General features: G+C 39.3%; 1 protein-coding gene across 1 annotated transcript in view; it reads right to left on the reverse strand.

Annotated features, from left to right (window-relative positions):
• Window positions 1-15665, reverse strand: part of sema6d (semaphorin 6D) — a 168146-nt gene extending 152481 nt beyond the window's left edge. The window contains exon 1 of the mRNA XM_067419546.1: window positions 15510-15665. The gene's annotated coding sequence lies outside the window, so the exon portion shown is untranslated. The remainder of the gene's footprint in view (window positions 1-15509) is intronic.
• Between the last annotated feature and the right edge of the window lie 1272 nt (window positions 15666-16937).

Below are 16937 nucleotides of genomic sequence, written 5' to 3' on the forward strand. Positions count from 1 at the left end.
TCACACATTCCCAATTTATAACGCAACCTTAATACACTGCATAACTATTGTGTTGCTCCCCCTTTTTTCTGCCAAAACAGCCCTGACCAGTTGAAGCATGGACCTCACTAGACCCCTGAAGGTGCGCTGTGGTATCTGGCACCATGTTAGCAGCAGATCCTTTAAGTCCTGCAAAGTTATGCGGTGGGGCCTCCATGGATCGGACTTATTTTTTCAGGACATCCCACAGATCCTGATCTGTGACCGCATGGACATCAGACAAAAATGAAACTACAAAACTGTGATTTTGTGAAACCGGTGAGTTCATGTGCATGCATATGTGTTCAGTAGTATTTCTCACAAAGTGAAATCACCAACTACCGCCCCGGCATGCATTGCATAATACAGCGTTTTTAATCGCAGATCATTGTGAACAGGGGTTGCTTTGACAATGTTGTCATCTGTACATGAAAAACACAAAAAAGTATGCCCTAAGAATGCACACTTGCTGTGCACTGCTTGTCCATTCATGTGTACTTGCATAAATGATGTTTCTGTCCTAAGGCTTTACGCTTGTGACGTCTGAAATGGAATCTGCTTCCGTAAAGGACATATTTATACTTCAAAAATGGGTTGTGTAATAGCACTTACTCTATAGCTAACAGAAGAGTACAGGGTATTTTGGGAAGCCAAAGCAGTTTTAGATGCTTCACCCCCTCACCCCTTAAAGAAGATGTTTGTAAAGCAGAAAGCTAGAGAATATGAAGACACACACACTTGCCTCTCGTAGACAGCGGTCGATGCCCCTAAGGGTTCAGATCTTGTTAGCAGGGTAAACAGGCTCCATCTTAGACAGGTTTGGACTCCACCCCATTTGGGAATCACAGGGAGAAACCGAATGGGATTGGCTCAATATAGGAGGTGGAATCCAATTGCCTGGGTTGTTAGCATTTTGCTTAGTATACTTGGTCGTTTGCCACAAAGGTCTTTTAACATTACACTTTTACAGACAATTTTTTACCTTTTATTTATTTGAAATCGCTCTCTTTTTCAGGCCGCTGGTCATGCTGGTCTCTGGAATTTAATCTGTCTCTCTGAGCTCAGTGTGTTCTCTCTGGAGATTAATTAGCTGATAATCAGACAGAACAAGTGTTCCACCACACCGACACTAATTAACATTATGCTTAATTAAAGCTTTGCTTTTTGTGTTGTTGAAACCTGCTTTGTTCTTTATGTTCTGTAAAATGGTTTGTCATGCTGTTTTTGCTGCGGGTGAAACATTTCTCTCGCTTTCTATTTTTTTCCTTTAATTTTACGTGACTATAGTGTATGCCTGTATATGGTTATACATACAGTATATCAAGTTACGTTATTACATGTTATACTGTCTAAGCCTGCCATGGTAAATTGCATGTGTATGTTTTTCAGTGGGTGGAGTAATGTTACTACTCCATATTGGGGAAAGCTTGCCCGTCTCCAGATGGTACTATGTGGCTCAGTAAATCAAATCCCCCACTGAGTTTCTTTTAAATATTTTTTTTCTTTCTTTCCTGGAAGCATTTGCCCATATCCAATATTTTTGTTTACAGCTAATAAAATATCATGCAAGAGCAGTGTTCAGTGACATAAATGACAAACTGCACAGCGCATGTTGAAATTATTTAATAAATGCCTTGTCCTGCAGCTACAAATGATTGCTAAGTTGAATAGTAAAGAGCTATAATGCTATTTTATTTGACAAAGAGATAAAGCCTGCTCTTTGCCAGTTCCTATATCACTCCGAAATCTGGCTCAACAAATGGCATGACTGTGTCAGACTGCCTGTTTGTTGAGCAATGGTTGACATGAATTATGTTTTTCACATTTACCTTTTTTTTTTAAATGCTTAAGTAATTTTCATCATTTCACAATGATAATTATATACCACATGCACATTATAAGGATGCCACACTATGCATTGAACATAATAATTCCCCAGATAAAAACATAAATAAATGTAAAGCTGCAAGCAGCGATGAAAGGGCCCTCACACCTGGTAGCACCGCCACCCAATGGCCTCCGGAAAACAGCGATTATAGTGAGCAAGATGCATTTAAGCGGGTAAATATGGGAGAAATACAGCAGTCATTTTAATGTGCCACACGTCCTTCTGCCAGCAAATGGTGCTTTGACTTAAACTGAGTTTTGCCATGTAAATGTCTTCAGGCCAGGGTTTTTATCAAACATTTTGGGACAGATTTGACATTGTATGCTTGAGTTGCAACAACTTCCTCTTTCGTGGCGTAAATCGCATACATTAGCATTTAGCCGGGTGTTGTATGGTTTAATGTGTTTCTAACATGGTTGGTACTTCATGGCATGTTTAATTGAGTTTCTTGGACTGAATTATAGTGTAAAGCATGCCATTTGCTGTTGCCAGCAGGTGGCGCTATGACTAACTAAATAGTGGCATGACGATGTCTTGAGGCCAGGACTCTGACTAACAACAGCTTCCTCTTTCATGGCGAAACATCAAACTTTGTCAGGCCGCTATGGACGCACCTTTCAGGGAAAACTCTACCCAATTTACATCATAAAGACCTTCCGATCAGACAGAACAAATATGAAGTTGTTCTGGTCTCATCTCAACGAGGAGTTAATCACAGTGTAAAACAAACAACCTGATCTCACAGATTTCCGTGAAATGAACACTTAACTCAAAAATTTGTGGTGGTTTCACGGAATCGCCGAAATTTCTGTAATGGGTTCACGGAAGTGATGCCTATGTAAGTCAATGACAGGCAGCATTCGTGGTCCACACATTCAGTCAAGCATAATTTATTTACATTTATTTTCTTTTTATTCAGACACGTTTTGAACACGTAACTCCATCCCTTTCCTAAAAAAAAAACAGGATATAACAGGCAGATAGACAGATACTGCAGGCACAATTTATTCAGAAAGTTCAAATATTCCAAGTGTTCCGAGGCCAAACGATTGATTTGTGTGAAGAAAAGCCCCAAAAACGATCAGTAACGTCGAGTCCATCCGGCGAATATTAATACATTTCAAATATTGCCGCCGGAAGAAACATCAGGTCAGCTTTGACAGCATTGGCTGTCGTATGTCGGTGACCAATTGCCTCATTACGTCAGCTTTGATTGTAAAATGCCATTGGCTCATGTGTCTTATGACCAATCACGTCATGCTGAAGAGTCGTCTGTATCATTTGAATCAGAAATATGAACGAGTGTGTGTGTGTGGAGCACGATCATTTCAACGATTAAAACATTAAGATCAACTCTGTTCTTCACATGAAGATATCGTATGACTTCAGAAGACTTGGAATGCAACATGAGTTAATATGTCTATACTGTTTCTGCTCCGTTTTTGCAATAAATACATGTGACTGTACATTTATTTGCCTGTTATGTGTTTTATATTGTTGAGTGGGTAGGTTTAGGGTAGGAGTGGAGTTAGTTGCTCCGAAATATAAAAGTAGGCTATAAATATTCATAAAATCATGTCTAATTTTACAAATGCAAATAATTAAATGTGTGTTGGGAATCCGTGTGTGGACCACGGATGCTGACTGTCATTGACTTACATAGGCATCACTTAGTGATAGGCATCACTGTCATAGGCATCACTTCCGTAAAGCCATCACGGATTTTTCTGCGATTCCGTGAAACTACCACGGATTTTTGAGTTAAGGGTCAAAACCCATTTGTGTATTATAAAAAATAGGTTTTCTAACTTGTTTTCAACCTGGTCTCACAGAATTCCGTGAAATGAACACGGTTCAGAATTCTGTGAGACCAGGTTGAAAACAAGGCATTTCCTGTTGCCCCCAGGTGGCACTATGACTGTAACTGAATATTGGCATGCAGATGTCTTCAGGACAAGACTCTTATCAAACATATGAAGTTTGGGCCAGATCGGACATTGTATGCCCGAGTTACAACAACTTCCTGTTTCATGGCGAAACATCAAACTTTGTGAGGCCGCCACAGACACACACTTCAGGGAAAACTCAGGCTCTTCATAATGTAACGTCGCAAAGACTTTTAGATTAAACTGTGCAAATATGATGATGATCTGATTAAATCTCTAGGAGGAGATTGTTACGGCGCAAACGTCTGGAAATGGCAAAAACTGCAAAAAAATCTAAATATCTCACTTCCTGTTGGGTTTCAGTTTCTACAAACCCAGTGACATGTTTGTAGTTATTGGGCTTTAACATGCGTCTACCGAATTTCATACTTGTACATGAAACGTAACTCGAATGGCGCTTAATTGAAATATTATAGGTGGCGCTATTGAGCCAATTTCCCACGGCTAATTCCGAAACCCATATCAGATATTACTCTACACATTATCACTTTTATCATATACCTATACCATATCACTTTTGACACGTACAAAGTTTAATAACTTTTCAAGCATCTTTAGACCCTCAAAAATGTGATTCGTTTGGGCGAAGAATAATAATAGGCTGAGCAATTACATAAGGGTCCTCACACCATCGGCACCACAAACATTACAAGAGCCAAAGGCATCATTTGGTCTTTTTGCTGTGCTCCATAGGATGTAAGTGTGTTATCTTGACCAAGAAAAATATGTTTTGAACCAAATTTAAGCTAAAGAAATTGATATTACCCTGGGTGTTGGTGAAATGTTATTAAAACATAAGCTTGGCAAACACTGGAGATTTTTCTATGCCCTAATTTAAGTACGCTGTACTTGCATGACTAGAAAAAAATGCTGCCCGGGGTGTTTCCAAGATGGCCATCAGAGTGAGCTGAGTTGATTAAACGTGACTTTGGCTCGATCTCTTTTACTGCATATCTTTCTTTTATTCTTTTTTTTTTTTTTTTTTTTTTTGGGGGGGGGGGGGGGGGGTATGTTAAGATACAGCATATTAAAATATGAGTTGAGAAAACTTTTTCTGTTCTACAGTAAACTATACATTTCATGCCTTGCAGTAGGGCATGTAACCCTAATGACCTGACACAATTTGAAATGTTTCATTTTAGCATGATGAGGTGATACCATTTTTCATTGAGCTTAAAATTACATTTAGCTGAAAATATGCAGTTATATTGTGGGTTAATTCCATTGTGTTGTGTTTTAATTCTCTTGTGTTTTGAGGTAATCCAGAGGAGCTGTGGGCTAATACTGTTGCATTGTAGGCTAATTCTGTTTTGCTGTCAACATTTGTTTGACTCACAAATGCAGTTGAGGCTGAGAACTCACACACGCACACACGCACTCAGACCCACATCTTGGTTGTAAATAAGGTGAATTTCATTTCGGCCCTGAGGAGTATAATGGTAAAGTTACCTCTTAGACTGGGCTGTTCATCTAGCTGTAGAAATGACCGTCCGGCCTACTCTGTTCCACACCATCAGGTTTTCATGGACTGTGAACTATGTGTGGTCAATTATGATCCAGCACACTTGATAAGTCTCAAAGTCATTTCTAAAGATGCAAATCAGACGGAAAATAGAAATGATTCTATTGTGCTTCTCATAGAAGCACAATAGAAAAGCAGATGTATTTGTTTCTCTTTCGTGTTTTGTTGAAAATCAAGGATGATGAACTCGTATAAGCTGAGCAAGAATCAGAACTGACAGAAACAGAGGAAAACTCTATATTTGTGGTTTTCTGTAAACCCTACATCTTGACTGAATTATTTAAAATATTTTGGTGTCAAAATGCATTTGACTGTTCTATTCCCATCTCTGCCTAAAGCGTGTTATACACCTGCACTAACAAAGCTAATCTCATCTAATCACACCCACTGATGCCTAAATAGAGAAAGACAGAACTGAGGGGGAAACAGTGAGGAAAAAGTCCAATTGAATATTATTATGATCTACTGATTCAGACATCTTGCCTTTTGTAAATATTCTATGAGAGCAAGACCTCTGATATAAATGAATGTACCTATTATCTGAAGTATTCTGCCAGGGTAGATGAAGTAGTTTCACAGATTTTGGCTGTTGGTCTAATCCACGTACCATTTATTCTGAACAAGAATTGGCCACTTAGACAAGACGGCCACTTGACTGAGATGTAAAGGGACCAGATTTGTTGTGCAGTTTAGGGATAGATTTTTGCCACGCTGGCAAAGCATGAGAGTTGTACAAACATCTGTATTTAATAAGAAGTTCTGTAATGAGAAGTTATAAAAAAAAATAAAAAAATAAGTAAAAAGTGATTTTTTATATATCACAAATTAATACATTTATAAATATCACACATTTTTGTAATTATTGCTTACATTACTTTTTTTTTTTTTAGACATAACATGGCATTTTAACTGAAATTGTCTAGTCATAAAGTTAGATTATCTGATATTTTAAAGGGGTGGTTGATAATAATTGCACTTTTTTATCTTTAGTTGGTGTGTAATGTTGCTGTTTGAGCATAAAAAAACATCTTCAAAGTTACAATGCTCAAAGCCCAAAGCAAAGGGAACTCTTTTTTTAAGGACTACAAAAAATGGAAGGTAGAGACTAGGGTTGTAACAATATACCATCATGACATTATGCCATGGTATAAACACGATTATTAATTGCAATACAGTAGGTAACACAAGTGTAATAGCATGTCATAAAAGCAAGATGAAGACATATATTATAACCGTAAATAAACTAAACTATTCTCTGGCTCTGAAGGCATCTTCCCACAGTTCCCACGCAAACGATTTATAGATAATCATGACAGAATATGCTAATCAGTGACTTAAAGATAAGTCCACATCACCTACATAAATTCATCAACTAACCATTCAGAAAAGTCCTGTTGCATTCCACATGTTGTCACTTCTTATTGAGTCTCTCAATCATTGACTACGTTTACATGTGAACCAATAATGGGACTATTTATAATAATCAGAGTAAGTTCTTAAGCACAGTAAAAGGTTTACATGACATGAGCAGAACTCTTCACTCCAGTTTACATGGAATTTTCATTATTCTGATTATTCGCTAATAAGTAGCCTATGGTTATACCACATTCAGATAGGCATACAGTACGCTTGTTACCGGCCATTGTTTTAATGTAGTCACATTAAATCAATAAAACATTTTTATAGACGTAGCTTACTGGATATTATTCGGTGGCATGATGAACATCGTAATGCTGAGTTTTCCGTCTATACGGAGCAGAGACTGCGCAGCGAGTTGTTTTGACAGTTTAGTGATTTTGAGGAACCATGTAAACGTAGTCATTGTAGGACTAGGTTTGAGCATAAAAGGCTGAAGTTTCTGACATTTTCATTGTGTCTGCATAAGGTAATCAGAGCTGCTAACACAATCTCTTGAAGCCCCGCCCTCTTTTAGAAAGTAGGTGGGAGCAGCAGCTCCTTCTCATTTAAAGGAACACACAAAAACTGAGTTTTTGCTCGCCCTCAAGAAATTACAATTTTAACTTGCTATATATAAAAAAAAATCTTTAGGCTATTTCGAAATAAAACTTTACATGCACACTCTGAGGACATCAGATACTTATTTTGTAAAAAAAGAAATAAAAAAGTACAAATTCTTGTAAAAAACAGCATTATAGGACCCCTTTAAGAGATTTATTAACCTCGACACACAGTCAGATTGTGGAGCTGTATGTATCCAACAAACATCATGTCGGGTTTGGTGAAATGTTCTTGTATGTCTCTTGCTAAAACCATGTAAATCAGTTGCATCCACTGAGAGCTTCCGTCACATGCAGGACCTGTTATCAGCTCCGCTGTAGAGGTACAGCAAAAACAGCCACAGTGTCTGAACACTGGCCCATGAGAGACAGAACAAACAGTCCAATCATAGTACTGGCAGGATGAAAAGAGGTTCTGATTGATGTAGTGCCATAACATTGAGTAGATAATTACTGCAGCCTCCATGAGAGAGAGCATGGTTCTCCACATCACCCCCATCCAGAGAACCATGGCTTATAACCACTTCAGACTCCATCCATAGAACATAGCCGACCTAGATCGATCGATCATTAATGAGATTGGGTTAGTGGCAGAGATGGATTAAGGGAGAAACAGAAAGAGAGAGAGACATAAAGCTGCTGCTAAAAAAAGTGCTTAGGTAAACAGTGTGATTAAGAGGTTGGTTAATCAGAGGCAATTCACATGCACTAATAGCTTTTTAGTAAAAAAGCTAAATAAATCATGTTGGGTATAACATGAGGACTACCATCTATTGCATCCATTTAAAATTTACACGTCAAGTCAAGTCAACTTTATATGTATAGCACTTTTACAATGGCAGCTTCACTGTTTTAAACAGGAAAATATTGCAACAAAATTTGATTCAGCACTATATGGTGCATGAGATCATAAACTTGTGGTCAGTCTCTTTACATGTCAGTCAGACTATCTCTTCCTGTCTGACTGAATGGTTCTTGTCTTAAAATATGCAAAGTGGACTGGACTTTAAGCTGATAAAGACCCCTGCATGTGCATATAGTTCTGTAGAAAACATTAATAATGGTGTGCTTGAGATGAAAACAAGCTATATTTTTTTAGATATTTTAGATTTACACACCCCTAAACAGCACAAATAAACAAAGCTATATCTTTTGTTGGCTATATCTAACTTTTATGTCTAACTGGGTGATTTTAAGCCAGTGTCAAGGGGTCATGGCTGATTAGCACTGGTCTGTTAGCCTCTGGTAGATGCCATAGCAACACCTTCTGGTTCCAAAAGCCATCCTTCTTCAACATTTTACAAATATTTTGTAATATTATTGATTCCAGAGCCCGATTTTTAGACTTAGAATACTTATAATTAAGTGTCCTAAGTATACTTGGCTTTTAGTTGTTTACTCTTGATTGAGTCCGATTAAATACTTTTTTTTACATAAGCTTCATTTCCACCAAAATTACACACAACAATTTGTTCCAGGAACTTTTCCCCCCAGACCTGATGCTTTCTGTGTTATTTTCATCTCGGTCTAAAATACAGCGAAGATTAGTCTGGTGGTGTAGGACTGTCCGGTTCCCTCTCAATTTCATCCTCTGTATAAGCTTAATAAATCCTGAACCTTGTCGTATTTTTTTAAACTCCATTGTTGATTTTAAATAGCAAACAACTTACTGCACACACCGCAACAGACTTTTAAAAATGGTGGTTGAAAAAAAATGATGCGTGGAGTCATGCTATTAACTGTGTTTTCCGGCTATCCATGTTTTCACTGTTAAATGGCTGGGAGCACTATTACACATCTGAAATAGAGAAGAGAAAAAGCACAACGTGATGGAAGTTAGCTTACGCAAAGGTAAAATAATGCGACCATGAAACATTAAAGGGGTAACTAAACCCCTGATCACAGCTTAACTCCACCAACTGGCAATATTTGAAAAATGCTGGAAAAGTGGGCTGAGCCCGGCAGAGACAGATGGGGACAAACCAAGGGCGGGGCTGAGCGGGGAGTGCTCAACTGAGACCTGCAGTGACGGATTGATTGACAGCTGTCTTTATTCCCGATGCCGACGATGATAGCGACGCAGCAGCAGCGGCACAAGAGAGAATGTGACCACTGACCTAATCTATGAACAGTCAAATCCTATACTTAATGGCACTAAAAATAGCTCAAATACATGTGATGTATTTTTATTCAAATGAAGTGAATCAATAGGCAGCGCAGAACCAATAAGTTAAAACTTAATAGACTATTATAAACAGATTTTCTTAAATAAAAGTTAGACTATATACCCCAACATGTTACGATATTGTTGTTCGTTTCCACAGCAACCACTTGTGTGTCAGGGTTTGAAAGCTCATCTCATGTATGAAAAGTATCTGTAAACACGACGGGCGGCAAAAATATCACAAAAAAGCCTGACATGCACTGACAACTGCAACTATTTAACCATATTTTCTTCATTAGAATGTTGATAGCAAGTTTCAATTAATTTTCATTTATAGCATAATGTTTCTACTTCATGTAACATGAGTTTATACTGGAGTGAAGCCATTCTCATGTGATCAATGCGGGAAAACATTAGGGCGTGGTGAGCTCGTGCCAGGGGCATGGCTAGAAGAACCATCATACATCACGATAACCTACAATGTCCAATAGAAAAATTCAGTGTGGTAGCCACCGTTCAACCTTAAGAGGGCAGCGCTCAGGTGTTTTTACACCGTATATTGTAGAATTAAAACACTTCATACCCAAATATCAAAACATGTACTCAAATCAATGAACAGCACTAACAAAGCCCCAGTCTTGCAAATCATTAACTAAAAAAGTTGTTTTAGGGTTTAGTTACCCTTTAAACAGCATATTTATTTCAAAACAGCCTAAAGTTAACAAATAAAATGTCAACCCAGGAAGTAAAAAAATAAAAATACCCCAAAGATTAATGACTGTGAAACTTTGGCGGTGCTTGATGGACTCAATGTACTCCATCTATGTTTCGATCTTTGACAAAAATGTGATTTTCTTAGCTTCTTGTTAGAAATGTTGCTTTATTATAGCTATGAAACTTAACCGCATTCAAGTGTTGACAACAATAATGCCTGAAGCTAGAATAAAAGTTACGTTTTTTGTTTTTGTTTTTTAATGGAAAGAGATCAAGTACAGTTAAAGGTACAAATTATGTCAGGAAGTGCAAAAATAATATATAAATAGTAAACTACATAGGATGTTATGTTCATTGAAAGAAAACTTACTTGCAGAATACTACTTAGAATACTAAAGTATACATTTCCCCAAGTAGTACTGAATCCGTACACTTACAAGTATATTTCTTGTATATTTATATTAGAATATTAACTACATTAAAAATATACTTTTAAGTATATTTTAATTATACTTAGAATACGTTGTAAGGGTCTGGAGACCACTGTCCTGTAGAGTTTGTCTCTAGCCCTAATCAAATACTCTTGAACCAGCTAATCAAGTTCTTCACGGTCACCTTAAAATCAACAGGTGTGTTGACACAGTTTGGAGGTAAACTTTGGAGGGTTGTGGATCTCCAGGAGCAAAATTGAAGACTTCTGGATTAATTGCATGACATCAATGGCTCAGCTGATGTGCTCAAAATGTTCTATGATTCCCAAGAGCAAAGATGGCAGATTTCAAATTACATACTTCCAGTCAAGCAACTGCCGGATTTGAACTGAAGGATTCATTTTTTCAGGTATTATATTCTAAGCTGTAAAGTGGGACAGATTTATGCCAATTTTCAAAACCCTGGCTCTGCAAGACTAGGTATGATGCAATGGTCCCTTTTTTTCTTATTTATTAAAACAGCCTCATACCTCAGGGAGGTTTTTAGGAGGAAGTGAGGGGTTGGTACGGGCTCGGTTTGGGGGTGGGTGAGGAGATGTTTGGCATTAAAAAAGAGATAGGGCACTTGCCTAAGGTGGAGAGGTGAATCAACCCACCTCTACCAAGAGAAATCATACATAAGGGGGCAAACGAAACATTAGAAAGTGTGAATCTGGAAGACATACACGCAAGTCCCCGCAGACAAACAAAACAAGCTGTGAAAGAGAGAGATGAAGAGGATACGGCAGGGTGAAAAAGGCAGGAAGCTTCCTTTCTGTTCAGAAAAAGCGAGTAGGCATTAGAACCTACAGAAACACGCATACACGGCCGCGAGCGATCACGTATGCTAATCGCTCAGAAATGATAACAGCCAAACTTTGAGTGGGTCAGGATCTTTACCTTCCACACACAAGCAAACAGTCATCTTTTTATCTATGCTCTGCATTTGCATTGTAAATGAATTGTGATTTCTGCATAAATAAAACTCCTTCTTCTTCTTCGAGAGAGCGCAAATATGACTATTTTGTTCCTCAGTTTGCGGCTTAAAAGTCTCACAGGGAAGAGCAGGAAAAAGATGTATATGTGCCACAAAGCCGCACATGCTCTCAACAATGGCGGAGAGGTAAAGAAATAGAGCGAGTGAAAAAAAGAGAGAGATACCGAGGGAATAAACATTGACTTCCTTTGAACGTGTTCCTGCTTTATATTTCCCTCAGCTGGGGTAGTCTAGGGACCCAAGCTGGAATCATTCTGGACTTGCTGATTCACTCAGTCTCTGTAGATACTGACGTGCCATTTTTTATATCGGCTTAAAGTGACCCAAATTAGTCCGAACCTGTCGGTGGCTCTCTGAGAAGGGTCAACAGAACTGCCCGGCTGCACTCAGCCCAGGCACAATCTCGATGTCATGTTTTATTCATCACATGTGAATGTGGTTGGGTGGGGTCGCTGCTCATGGCCAATACGGATGCTGCCTGCTTCAGCCAAGCCCTGGCAACAAAACAAAGACACACACACACACACACACACACACAACACGCACATACACACAGAAAGGATCTCATATGGCACTAAATGGAGGAAACAAGAGAGAAGAACTCAACAAGCCAAGGAACAGAACAACAATGGAGACAGAGCACCTGTGAAAGAATTGGGAGAGATACTAATGCTAACGGCGATAGATAGATAGATAGATAGATAGATAGATAGATAGATAGATATTTTATATGTATTAGCCTTAATGTTATATATGTGGTATTACATTTATGCATTTGGCAGACATTTTTATCCAAAGCGACTTACTTTGCATTAAAGGTACACTTTCTACATTTTTTGTCAATTCTTGCTCTCCCTGGGAATCGAACCCATGACCTTTGGCGTTGCTAGCGCCATGCTCTACTGTTTGAGCTAAGGGAAAGCAAGCTATTGTTGCTCCAAAAACCATTAACAAAATTCTTATTAAGGCATTAAAAACTTACAGCCTCTCACCCTGAGCTTTAGCTTCTCATCAGATTTTATGCCCAAAAAAAGTCTCTGTAGAAACTAAAGCACCACCCACCACCACCACCACAGTATAAGATGCAGAAGCTAAAATTGGTCACTGTTTCACACATTTACTATTTTCTACATGGTGAATGGCCCATAGTGCGCACTATATAGGGGATAAGGAACAATTCAGGCCGTGTAAATATGGTTTCCATTGGGAAGAAACACAGTCTGCTCCGGTCCAGGGACACGATAGCACAGAGTGGCTCATATGCCCAATACAGCGAATACTAGAAAACTTATCGGACCCATTGGAGTTTGGCACAGAATTATATATTTTAATGATATATGGGGAAGAGGGTTTAGAAAACTGTGGCTTTACCGACCTCAACACCTCTGGTTAACATAAATGAAACGCTGTTGGCTATTTGTTTAAAAACGGGGAGGAGCTGATCAATATGTTCCGCCCTGTCTTCCTGTTTCAGTGGAAATTACATCAACACTTTGAATAACGCTGCGTGTTTAAAGGCACTTCGGTAGACATTAAATCACTGAAAATATTCTCTTCTCTGAAGCTCTCACATCTCATTTGTATTCTTATTTTAAAAATTGTCCACCGATGTTTGAACACTGATGTTTTTTTTTCCATCACAAAGTTATTGCATAACTTAAAGGTGGGATAAGTGTTATTTCAAAACCGCTTTAGAAAAAGGACACGGGTCGAGTGGAATAACAAACTTGTAGCCAATCAGCAGGTAAGGGGCGTGTCTATGGTGAGAAGAGCGCTCGCTCTGTGCACGTCATTATTCAAAACACACGAGTCACACATGACGGACATTAGCAGAGAACTAGCCTAATATATGCTGCTTGACTATGCTAGTGTGTCATGTTCACTTGTTAGTCCATTTGCGATCGTATTGTGTCTCACTTCAGCGATGATAAAGACCCGTTCATTTCCACACCGTATGGAGCATCTAAATCTCCTCACTGTGTGCTTCAAGCATCAGCTCACACAATGTCTCCGACAAGTAAGATACTATACTCCTAATATATGTTTGTTTACTCTTTTCATGATCTATATAACCCTTATCCAGTCATAATTGTAATATGTCGTTAGTTGGACTGTCGGCTCGTGCTATAGAGTTGTTCATGAGAACAGTTTCTGATTTTGTGACCGCTATGACTCTAATCTGGTCATAATTGTAATATGTCGTTAGCTGGACTGTGTGCTTGTGTACTATCGAGTTGTTCATGAAAATGGTTTGTGTGTGTTTTTGTGATTTCTGTAACTCTAATCTTGTCATTATTGTAATATGTTCGTTAGTTGGACTGTCTTGCTCGTGTACTATCGAGTTGTTCACAAGAACGGTTTGTGTTTTTGTGATTGAAGGGATGACTTTTTCATTGAATATTCGACCTGGATTAGATACACTGAGATTCTGCCATAGCCGTTGATGCCTCTGGGTTTACGTATGTGTGGGGCGGCGCTATCAAAATAGGGGCGAGACCCTTTTGGGGGTAGGGGCATGTTTGTTTTGGTGAATTGAAATATCAACAACTGTTACCAGACAGCACTTAACCCACCTTTAAGTAGGTTTCAAAATAAAAAGCATGCGAGCACAGAAACAATCAAGAAAAAAAAAAAAAACTATGATCATCCATTTGTTCCTCACAAAACACTAACAACTTACAGATTTGGAACATGAAGTAAATAATGACATATTTTGAACTTTTCCTTTGTTTCTGCCTTGTTCTACTTTTTCCATTATAGATCATTCTCTTGTTCTTGCTACGTTATTTGTTTGCCAACACAAAACATAATTTGGTCAATCCAATTAAGAACATTAAATTAAATGAAGAGAGATGGAAGGCGCATCAGCCTCCCCACACAGATTTACTAATGAGCAGAAATGATTTGACAGTGGAATATTGCCCACTACATTTCACCTTTAATTCAGTAATTGCTGCTGAGATGAGGGCATGGCTGGCATGCTGTGTCCAGTTTGGAGAGCTAAAGTGCATCCCTGCAGCTAGAGTCTCAAACACATGCTGGGGCTTTATGAGTCTTATTAATTATTCAGCATTTAGCATTATTCAGCACTGATTATTATATATACACACACATTACCATGAAGGGGCTAAACCTCATACAAATATAGCTATATATGAACCTACAAGTTACAAGCAAATTACTTCTTACTTATTTTTTACTTGTTTAATAAAGTTTACACTTTAAACAAGTAAAGTTTCCAATGAAGTAAGGAATATAAAACTTATTGGAGATATATTCTCTGAAAAAAAAAATCATTTAATTCATAATGTCATATAATTTTGCTCATCAAGTAAACATATTAAGTAAAACAAAAAAGATAAATTAAGAAAGGATTTAGTGCAGTGTGTTCTGTAAGCAGGCAGCTTGTGACTCGTACAGTATTTGCAGATTCATTAAAATATCAGGTGTGCGATCAGCCAGTCTTGTAAACACGTGCTTACATCACACCAGAACAAAGCGCCCATGAATACAAACCTTTAGCCGATCTTGCAGTTTCTCTGGATGTGACATGCAGAGAATCGTGGATAACTGTCACCCCCCATAGTTTCCCATTAATAAAGAATCAAAACCTGACCCAGTCACCTTAAACATCTGCCATTGTACACCAAACACACATCAAGACAGACTTTCAAACAGCAAAAGGAAGAACTGCAAGGGAACGGGGACGTCTCAAGTGTCTCTCACACATGCACAGCTGAAACAAAAGCATCGAAAGACACCAGGGACTTACGTTCTGTCGGGTTTCTGCAGGACACGCGCGCAAGAAGAGATGGAGAGAGCGAGCTCCTCCACAAGCTGGACTCAGACTGAGAGACAGTGGTCCACATGCACGCCGCTCTCTCTGTCATACACGCAGCTGCGAGGCGGAATGAGCGAGGTGTGCGAGCTGCGAGCATAGAGAGAGTCAATGCCACACACACACCCTCGTCTGTTAAACTCTTGGGAGTTGAGCTCAGAGCACACACTCACACATGCACCCTGCAAAGCCAGACTGCAGCAGTGGTTCTGATAAAGCCAGGTTCTGGAAGCAGGTTCGGGATGACAGCCAGAGGGGAAGTTGTGTGGCTGTGGTTGATAAGACCACTCAGCTGTGGCAGACAAAAGGAATAATGTGAGGCTAATTGATCACTTGCTCCCTCTGCGCTTTATTTGTTCCTCGGAATAACAGCCGCGCGTGGCAGGATATGAATCAATACAGTGTGGCGATATCGAAGCGATTAGCCAACATAGAGAATTCTTTTCTCAATTCCCCCTGAGCACTACATTATAGCAAGTTCTTTTATTTGGGTCCCGTGGCAAAGCACAATAAGGTGTGATGAACGTTTCTGAAAGGAGTTTGCGGTGACATAATTGCCGTTGTTGCGCTGTTCTGAATTTGGCACTTTTAATAATCAGAGAATTTTAACAGGAACGTAATGAGCCCAGGTGTGAAATTAGCATTCAGGCTTTGCCACGCGGTGAGATCTGAGAGAATGAAAGCACGGTTCCGGAGTTTTTCTCATTGTCTTCAGGCTGTTCTTGAGCTGTGAAACACAATAAGCCCACGCTGACAGTTTGAAGACAATCAGACACTCAGTCAATACTTGCGGCACAGGCAGGCGACCAGACCGAGATCTCAGACGGCCCTGAGGGTGCTGTCTCGGCTAAACGCACGCACACACTCGTTCGCACACGCTGTGACCATCCCCCTTTTTCCCCTGCTGGTTTTTGAGAGCATATGCGCACTCCTCTGCACAGTAAGATACGCTGTCCTGAAAGGTCACTAAAGGTCAGCATGTGGCAGAAATCATTTGTGCAGTACGGCATGGGTCATTTGGAGGCGTTAAGCCTGGGGTGTCCAATCCTGTTCAGATGAGATGATGCTCCTTAAACATCTAATGCAGGGAGGGGCAACTCCGGTCCTGGAGGGCCACTGTCCTGCAGAGTTTAGCTCCATCCATAATCAAACACACCTGAATAATCGAACCTAAATCTTTGAGATTAATTGTAAATTACTAGCCTAGAAATCTAGACGCACCCTGGCGGCAGCAAATCTAATCTGCCCCGAGTGTCGTCTAGCAACTCTCAAAACACTTCTGAGCTGTAAACGCCAAACTCTGGTCGGGCCACCCACATCGTGTATAGAGTTGGTGGGCGGGGCTTAACATAAGGATGGCCA

The sequence above is a fragment of the Pseudorasbora parva genome, chromosome 16 (assembly GCF_024679245.1).
Source record: "Pseudorasbora parva isolate DD20220531a chromosome 16, ASM2467924v1, whole genome shotgun sequence".
Classification (NCBI taxonomy): domain Eukaryota; kingdom Metazoa; phylum Chordata; class Actinopteri; order Cypriniformes; family Gobionidae; genus Pseudorasbora; species Pseudorasbora parva.